Source organism: Drosophila montana, unplaced genomic scaffold (genome assembly GCF_035044405.1).
Source record: "Drosophila montana isolate Dmon_TW-CO22-7 unplaced genomic scaffold, ASM3504440v1 contig_3216_1, whole genome shotgun sequence".
Lineage (NCBI taxonomy): Eukaryota > Metazoa > Arthropoda > Insecta > Diptera > Drosophilidae > Drosophila > Drosophila montana.
The window spans coordinates 770,613-779,201 of NW_026998096.1; the positions used below are offsets into that span (position 1 = coordinate 770,613).

At 38.2% G+C, this 8,589-nt stretch overlaps 1 long non-coding RNA gene across 1 annotated transcript; it reads right to left on the minus strand.

Moving 5' to 3' along the window:
* Window positions 1-741: 741 nt before the first annotated feature.
* On the minus strand, window positions 742-1,329 carry LOC135432976 (uncharacterized). Its single transcript, XR_010437000.1, has 2 exons — window positions 1,197-1,329; window positions 742-1,121 (listed from the first exon to the last, which is right to left on the minus strand). It is a non-coding gene; the product is annotated as an uncharacterized LOC135432976 (long non-coding RNA).
* Window positions 1,330-8,589: the final 7,260 nt, after the last annotated feature.

The window sequence follows — 8,589 nt, forward strand, 5'->3', positions numbered from 1 at the left end:
TAGACAGTCGAGACAATTACCGGCCAGCCACGTTATCAACACAATGAACGCAACACGAAGGCGCCCCTAATCTCTGACTGATAACAGTCGAAAGCTTTTTGCCGACTTAGCGCCACGCGAAGGCTTTGTTGCCCCGAGGAGCTTTTTGCGAGCAACACGAACGATGGTGACAACATTCCTAGCATATGGCAGCATTCTATGGCGTATCGGCTACCATTATATATCCTGGCTTTGTGGCAAGCAGTTGGAATCTGGCACGCTGAGCGGTAGATGTTGCTACCATTTCATTTGTGCATCGAGCAACTTTATTTGTTTACCACTCGAATACAAATAGAATTTTTTAAAAATTTCAAAACATTCTCAATTTATTGTGGCAGAAAAGTGCATTTGTTTCGGTGTATAAATCAAATTTGTGAGTTTTAGAACGAGACGAAATTGAAATAGCTTTACAGCAGTTGCTAAACAATTATGCTCCGCGGACGTTCAATTTGCATTTACAATCAATAACAATAACTTGTTTTAGTGCTCATTCACTCAAACTATAATAAAATAAATTACCAGCGCCTACCTTTCTAAATTCTCCAAGGTAAGTTGAATGTGAATGTGATTTACAAAAAATATAAATACGTAATTTGCTATGATTTACATGTTTGTCATATTTTCCCAATAATTTCTAAATAAATATCAAATATTATGTACTTAAGTAAGCCATTAAAAGATTGACTTGCTATTTTTGATAGATGCTACTCCTTCTAATGGCATAATGGATTTTTATTTGTCACTTGGGAAAAAGGAAAACAAAAATGTCATTTAATTCTCTGCCTGTTGAGGGAAACTCAACCAAAATAAACGTATGTAGCATGTGTAAGGCTACATCCCGCCCGGCCGTTCCCCCCTCCCCCGCACTCATCTCGTGTAGAGGTTATTAAAACTGCGATTGCTTGCCTAGCGGGCAGCCAAGGCACAAACTGCCGATGTCCTTGGCAAAAGGCAATCCCAGTAATAAGAGGACGGACACAGCAGTCGGGGGGACGACCCTTGGCCACTCTTGAGATGGTCCTATTGGCTTCACTTGGCTTGGGGTTGGGCTGGTTTGCCTCGGTTCGGAGGCGTATGGATTTCTATGTGCATAATATTTGAGTGGGCAGCATTTCTCTTGGGTTCTGTGCGGAATTATATTTAGCAACTGCACTTACATGGCATACAACATGAATTTGAATCTTTGATAAGATACGCACGGCATGGTTGGCCGCTTATCAGATATGTTTGTATACATTTCTATAATTTTTGACAATATTCGCTGCGCCACGCAGATCACTTGGTTACTACGCCTACACTCAATTGATTACGTAGGGGTTTGTATGTTCTAAAATGCTTTTATGACGTCAATCAGCAATTACGACCATATACCAAAACGATATATACAAATTTGGCCTACTTATCTTTGCAGACAAGAAGACTGATAATGAATATAAACAAATTAAACAATGTTTATTAATTATTTTAAAAGGGCATTTCTAACAGAACGCACCAGCGTGAATAAATTAAGACCCTTGATTTAAAACAAATTTGTCCGGGACAAAAAAATGAAAAATGTATACATTGAGAATTTTTGCTGAGTTTTTAAAAAAGGTTCAAAGCCGATCGAACGAAATTTGAAACTTCTTATTTTGACCCCCATTTTCCACCCTTTAGGAGTGGATCTTACGAAAAGAGTGAAGCAAGTTAAATGTCCTTAAAAACGTCCTTAAGACGATCGCATGGCTAACACAAAAGTTTCATGCAATAGTTTTCCGCGATTTTTCCACACTTGCAGGTGGAATTTGCCAAATTTCACACGAGGTGACCACAGTAAATATTTAGAATTTAGAATTATACGTATTTTCCAAAATAAAATATGTTGGTTTAGAATAAACAAGTTAGAGTACTTTAGTCGGGATTGCCCGATTCACACTTGCGGCTGGAAATTCCCAAAACCCCGCAATAGAGTGCATATACTCCACATATGGTAACTATAGTAAAATTTCAGCTCGTAGCTATTAGAGTTTCGGCTATGCGTTGATCAGTCATTAGGCTCTGATTACTTTTGAACCATTTATGCTTGCACATGATTTGATTCATAAAAGCCCAGAGGAGTAATTGGTAAGCACATTGTATCCCATTGCCAAACACAGCTTAATTATAGCTCCCAATGCAAACATGGTTATCATACACTTCACAACAAGTAAGAATGCTTTAGACGGGTGTTCCCGACTATAAAATATGCTGATCCCAACTCCGAGCTGCAATATACTTGATCTGTACATACTAAATAATTAGCTACAAGGCGAATTTTGTCACTTTAGCTCCTAAAGCCTAAAATAACATATATATTCTCGGAAAATAAGGGTATTGATATCTATTTATATCGATTGCTTGGAAACGGCGAAAGTTTTTGATGATCGGAAATTAACTCGTGCTGTGCGAGCACTAGAAGGACCTACGTTCAAAATATCAAATTTCTGAAGCTATAATAGCTTCTGAGTTGGACGTGTGCCTACATTCGGCCAGACAGACCTAAATACGGATGGACAGACAGACGGACATAGCTAGATCGAATCGACTATTGACCAAGAATGTATATATTTTATTGTCTCGGAGATGCTTCTTTCCGCCTGTTACTTACATTTACAAAAACCATTATACTCTTTTACATGTTTTCAATAGGTTTAGGGTATATAAAGTGCGAAAACTGGAGTCGGGTGCAACCGACTTTGTAACACTCTTTCGGTGTGCCAAAATGTAGTTGAGTTGATTTTTGCAGGGACTCTAAGGTAGTTTTAATATCTATTTGGTCACTTTAGTGCAAACTGGAGAATGTATAGAGTTTCGGGATTTGAAATGCCACCTACGGGTGCAGCCATATAATGTCTTCTAACTTTATCTCACGCAGGAATATTTGAGTATATGTTTCAAGTGTTAAGCACAAAACCAATATACTTCTTTCACTTTCTGAAAAGAGCCCACAATTTGTTTTTTTTTTAGGAAACTTTGCAGTTGGAGCTAATTTGTATTTATTTGCGCAGCTTTGCCTTATGAGAAAGACGTACTTTTTTGGCGACTTTTTTGTTTTTTAAATATATTTGTCTTATGTTCTAGACTGTTTTCCAGATTAGACAATAAAACAGTTGTCCCAATGAGAAGCTAGCAAAATCATTGTTAACTTTCTTCAAGCTAAGCAAATAATTCGGAAGTTTGACGCTCGAAAAGTAGATAAACAATTAACGAAATGTGCACACGTTTTAATTGTGGCAATTGCATGGCGAAATTGGCTAAATCAATATTTAGCAAAAAGATCTGGTGTTTTAGTAATAAAAGCAGCCATCACTGCGAACCGAAATCAGTTGAGGACAGAATTCGAAATCCAAAATGCGTTGGCTACATTCTTTTATATTCATCAGCCTGGCGGCTTTGGTGCTGTCAGATAAACCAAATCGCCTTGTACGTGCACCACTAATCCGCCAATCCCTAATCAAGTTAGCCGTTCAACCGGCCATTGTCAGCGGGCCAGTGGCAGAGACATCTGATGAAGAGCCTCTCATCAAGTTGGCCGTTCAGCCGGCCATTGCCGCCGAGCCGGTGGCAGTGACATCTGTTGAAGAAAGCCCGGAGGATGAGGAGCCCGTTCAAATAGCGCCCGTACAGACTGGCCGCCGAATTAGGCCCTATGCTGGTCCCCAGTATTGGCCCGGATATCAGTCCGGATATCAGTCCGGATATCAGTCCGGATATCAGCCCAGTTATGAGCCCGAGAGCTGGTACGGCTATAGACCTTTCTGGGGAGGATACGGACAGGTGAGGCCCAGACGCTGGGCTCCCCGTATTTGGGGTCCCAGGGTAGTTCTGCCACTCGATGGCAGCACAGTTGCTCCTGTCGCTGCTGTCATAGAACCCGAAGTAGTTGCTGATGTGGTCGCCAACACGGATGCGGATGAAGCAACAGCCGAGTAAGCCTACGTCCTATTGGAAGCCTGGTAAAGCATGGATATATCATAATGTTTTCCATATGGGATCTGGTTCAATAAACAATACCCGAAATTCAGTAAAATGTAGATCTGCTTATTGGGTGCCAGTTTAATTCGGAGTTAAGTCAACTTTTGCATAAACAATAAAATTGTTTATCTTATCGGACAATTTGTATATGCTCTATGCTTGTTGAAATACCAAAAAAAGGTACGTAAACAGTACGCCAGTCACCCATCAAAGTCAATTGCAGAGCTCCCAACCTGCCATATGGCGCAATATTGGAAAATCCAATCAAAATGTTAATTCGACGACATAACAAACGCAAAGCGGCCAGAACGGCGTTATGCTCCCGCTAAAACCTGTTGCCATTGTTATGTAAAGTTCGATGGCCATGTAACCAGCCCCCGAGATGGACGCTTCGTGCTTTTCTTTTCTTTTAAGCACGCCCTGTTGCTCTCGAGGCCGTAAAACGCGTAAAATCCGATGAGAGAATTCGCTCTATGTTTAATGCGCCAATTTTTTGCTTTTAAATCAATTTTATGTAGATGGCAGCCATGCAAATGTGCCTAAGTAAAGCGATGGACGGAATGTGGTTCGCTTCGCATTGAATGGCTAGTCCTTTAGAACTTGGCATAGCACACCTTCGCACTTGCTAATTTATTACACAGGTCAACCAACAATAGAAAGCATTACAATATCCAGCCCAAGCACTGTGAAGTGTCAACGAGAATGAGTCCAAAGTGCTTCTGACCCACCGAGTTTATTCTTCAGTTCTTTGTCTGAGTCGGAGCCAGGATATTCAACTAGTCCCACGTTCGCATAGCTTCATAGAACTAAGGCCAAAATGAAACGCAATTTCTTTTAAGACGGACTAACTTTGCGCCGTCAAGTTATACAAATTAATAGCCTGACATCTTCTAAGTAACCATATTGTAGACTTAAGAGACTTAATGATACGTTTTAGACATCCCATTTTACTTGACAACAATTCCGCTAACTGAATTCATATGAGTTAATTGCTATGTTTCGTACATTCATGTCAATTAAGAAATTATTTTTGGATTTGTGTCAAAAATTATTAAAATTTAATAGAGTTCTCTAGTCGGGAATGCTCGCCTAGCAGGAATGGATGTGAAAACCAAAGAACACGGCCTTAACTTTAAAACGAGATTTTCTGTTGGTCGGAGAATGGATGAAAGTATCCAAAAAGTGCAATATGCCAAATCGGGCTCCAGAGAGCTCTTTTGTATGCGTTTGAGGTTGGCGGGAAGAGCATAAAAAATTATGGTGTAATTTGGTTTTAGGGGCGATGACGGGTAATTTCTTATATTAATGCAAAATATATAAAACAGCGAAATTTATATGTGCAAATATACATTAAATATACATTTATAGACAATATATATATTGTAATATACAATATATTTATATACAATATATATTCAACATTGTTAAATAAAATATTGATTGTGTTAAGCGGGAAGCGAGAGGTGGAGCTTTTTACAATATTTATGTAAGTACATATTATGTGCACACATTCGTGATTAAAATGGATGAATTTTAACAAAAAAAAAAAGAGAAAGTACGGCAATCTTCGACACGCCGAAGATCTAATACCCTTGTAGACATATGGCTTGTAGACAATATGAGATTAGCAAAGCAAGTAAATACTGAATTTGGTGAAAATCTTTTGAAAAACAGAATATGTTGCCATACAATTAATTTTTCGACTTATTCTTCCTATAGAGCTATATATTACAGCAGTGCGAGTTTGATAAAAATGGCCTCATATTCCAGAAACTAGTAAATGTTTTTTATGGTTAAGATATCTTGAAAGACATACAAGATACTACTTTTCGACCGATCGTTTGTATGGCAGCTATATAGAGGTCCGAACCGGCCGGTTCCGACATATTTACCACCTGCAATTGAAAGACGAGCCTATGCAAAGTTTCAAGACGAGAGTCTTAAGACTGAGAGATTTGTTTGCATTGAAAGAAACAGGTATACTTTTTGGGGTCGGAGAAGTCTTCTTCTACGCGTTACGCATTTCATGACTAAATTATAATACCCTATACAAGGGCTTATCCCAACACGCTAACTGATATTCCTCTATTTTTTATTAATAAATATTGCGTTTAAATTCATTTCTTGAAAGAGTTGAGCTCAATAAACTTGCAGGGTCGGCATGTTGAACAAGAGCAAACATTAATCAAGGTTCACTGTTTAGGCCTCCATAAAACCTTACCAATATTTGTTTAATTTCAAATTAAAAGCGTTGTTCATGTGTCTATGACAAATATTTTTAACAAACCCCCACATAACAGCAATTGTGCAAACTTAGCCAAGTTCTTAGAATTATTCCGCATATGGAATCATTCAAAGGCCCAAAATGTGGTGTTTAGGTTGACAAATATATTTACCGATCGACCAAATTCGCATTCAACTCGGCTTCAATCTTGATAACAGCTGTTGTTAAGCAAACAATAACAACTAATTTAAATAACGATCAGATATACGTAATCATAATACAGGCTTTCCAGCTTTTTCGATTTATCGCTTTGTACGTATAAAAACTTGGAAGGCAGAGCTCTCTAGATCAGTTACTAGTAAACCATTCAACATGCGTACCATTCTACTGCTCGCCCTCTTCGGCTTTGTGCTCTTCGCCACAATAAACGCCAGTGAAGAAGTTGAGAAGGAACAATCAAAGGAAGACGATATTTCCGGTGCTGATGAAGCGGGTGACGACAGCAGCGATGCGAATGAGTCTGATGATGGAGACGATGATGTAGGAGAAGACGATGCTGACGATTCCAATGATAAGGATGACGATAAGGATGATAAGGAAAGCGACGAGGACAGCGATAAAGACGATTAAGGATACATAACTGTCCCTTAATAATACAAATCCTTCTACCTCTTAATGCTATCTTTCACTATCCATCTGAGCAATCGGAACACAACACGTTAAACAGGATCAGTTAAATAAAAAGTTTTCCTATACACACACGCACTTTTTTCGTTAAATCTATAATTTTGGTGATTGACCTCTTTAAATTATAATAAAAAAGAAAGATATATAAGTAAAGTATGCCTTTCTATTAAATCGCTTGCATTTGGGAAAAATATATGGTCTGAGTGCAAACATTATCTATTTTACATACATATGACTTACCTGACAACAAATTAGTGTTGACTTTTTCCAAAGATCTGTTTTTAAAGCACATTTGAAGATTAGAAGCTGGTTCTTATAAATTGTACTCCGACACACGTTTAAACAGTATTCATTGGAACGTCGCAATGCGAACATTTATCTTAACGATTGTATTTTGCTTGGGGTTCGTCTCGGTTTGCTCTGGTAACCAAATTGATGATTTGGACGATGAGGACAACGATGAATCTGAAAACGAAGACGATAATGATGTTAAAACCAATGACGATGAGAATACGGATGACGATGAAAACGATTCCGATAATTATGACTCTATAGTTGGCACACCGCATAATTTCTTAACACATCCCCCCGAAAGTACAAATATGAAGAAGTATTCGCGATTTGCTGTGTATAAGCGGAAAATGCCGCTGTTCTTTGAAAACTCAAATTAAAATTGTTCAATACTGACGTGTCTTTATTTTTGTTAATTATTTGTTTAAGAACTCGCTACGCGTGTAAAACCCATTTTATGGCCGAGACAAGTTTGCACAGTTGTACCCAAGTAAATAATATGTGTCCACAGCAATATAAAATGTACGCACGTTGTTCCACATGCTCTATATAATTTTAAAAATAGGTTAATTGAGCCAATGCTTACGCATACTTTTGAGGCACACAGGAAAAGTGCTTTGCATTATGCTATCGAACACATTTATTTCCAACTAGTTTAAACCTTAGAGGTGGGCTATTTAAGTTATATTCGATCTATGCAAAAATATAAATGAATAAATATATATTTGTAATTGCGTACTCACCTTTAAACTCACGATTCTTTTATCGTCATATGTCAGCAGGCGGGAGACGACGTCCTATAGAAACCAATAACTGAAATAACAGAAAAGCAGAGATAATGTTTATTAGATTAAAATTGCAGTTTTGCTAAACCTTACATGTATTAGTGAAAATGCATGTTGAGCCTTTTATTGTTAATTTTTAGCTCAGCCCAATATACAACAACTTTAGTTACATGTACATGCATGTATTTTAATCAAAACGAACCAACACGCATGCATACGATTGTAAAAGTTGCTATTTTTATTATAAATATAATAAGTCAAAGTTATGTTTATAATACGCACCAGCTATCTCAAATGCCTCCTCCAATATTGAAGACGCCGCCTCCTTCTTTGCCTAAGTTTCCGACTCCTCTAATATTATATAATATAACCACCGTATCGTCCTTTGTGCAAGCTGCCGCCTCCTCTAATATTAAAGCCGCCGCCTCATCCTTTGCTTAAGGTCCCGTTCCCTCAATAGTTCAAGCCGCCTCCTCCTCTTAAAGTGAAGCCTATGAAACTTACTTACTTGAATTCATGAGAAACGCGTTGTAGGGCCTTTGTTTTTTTTTTTAATTTGCTGCGCAAGTT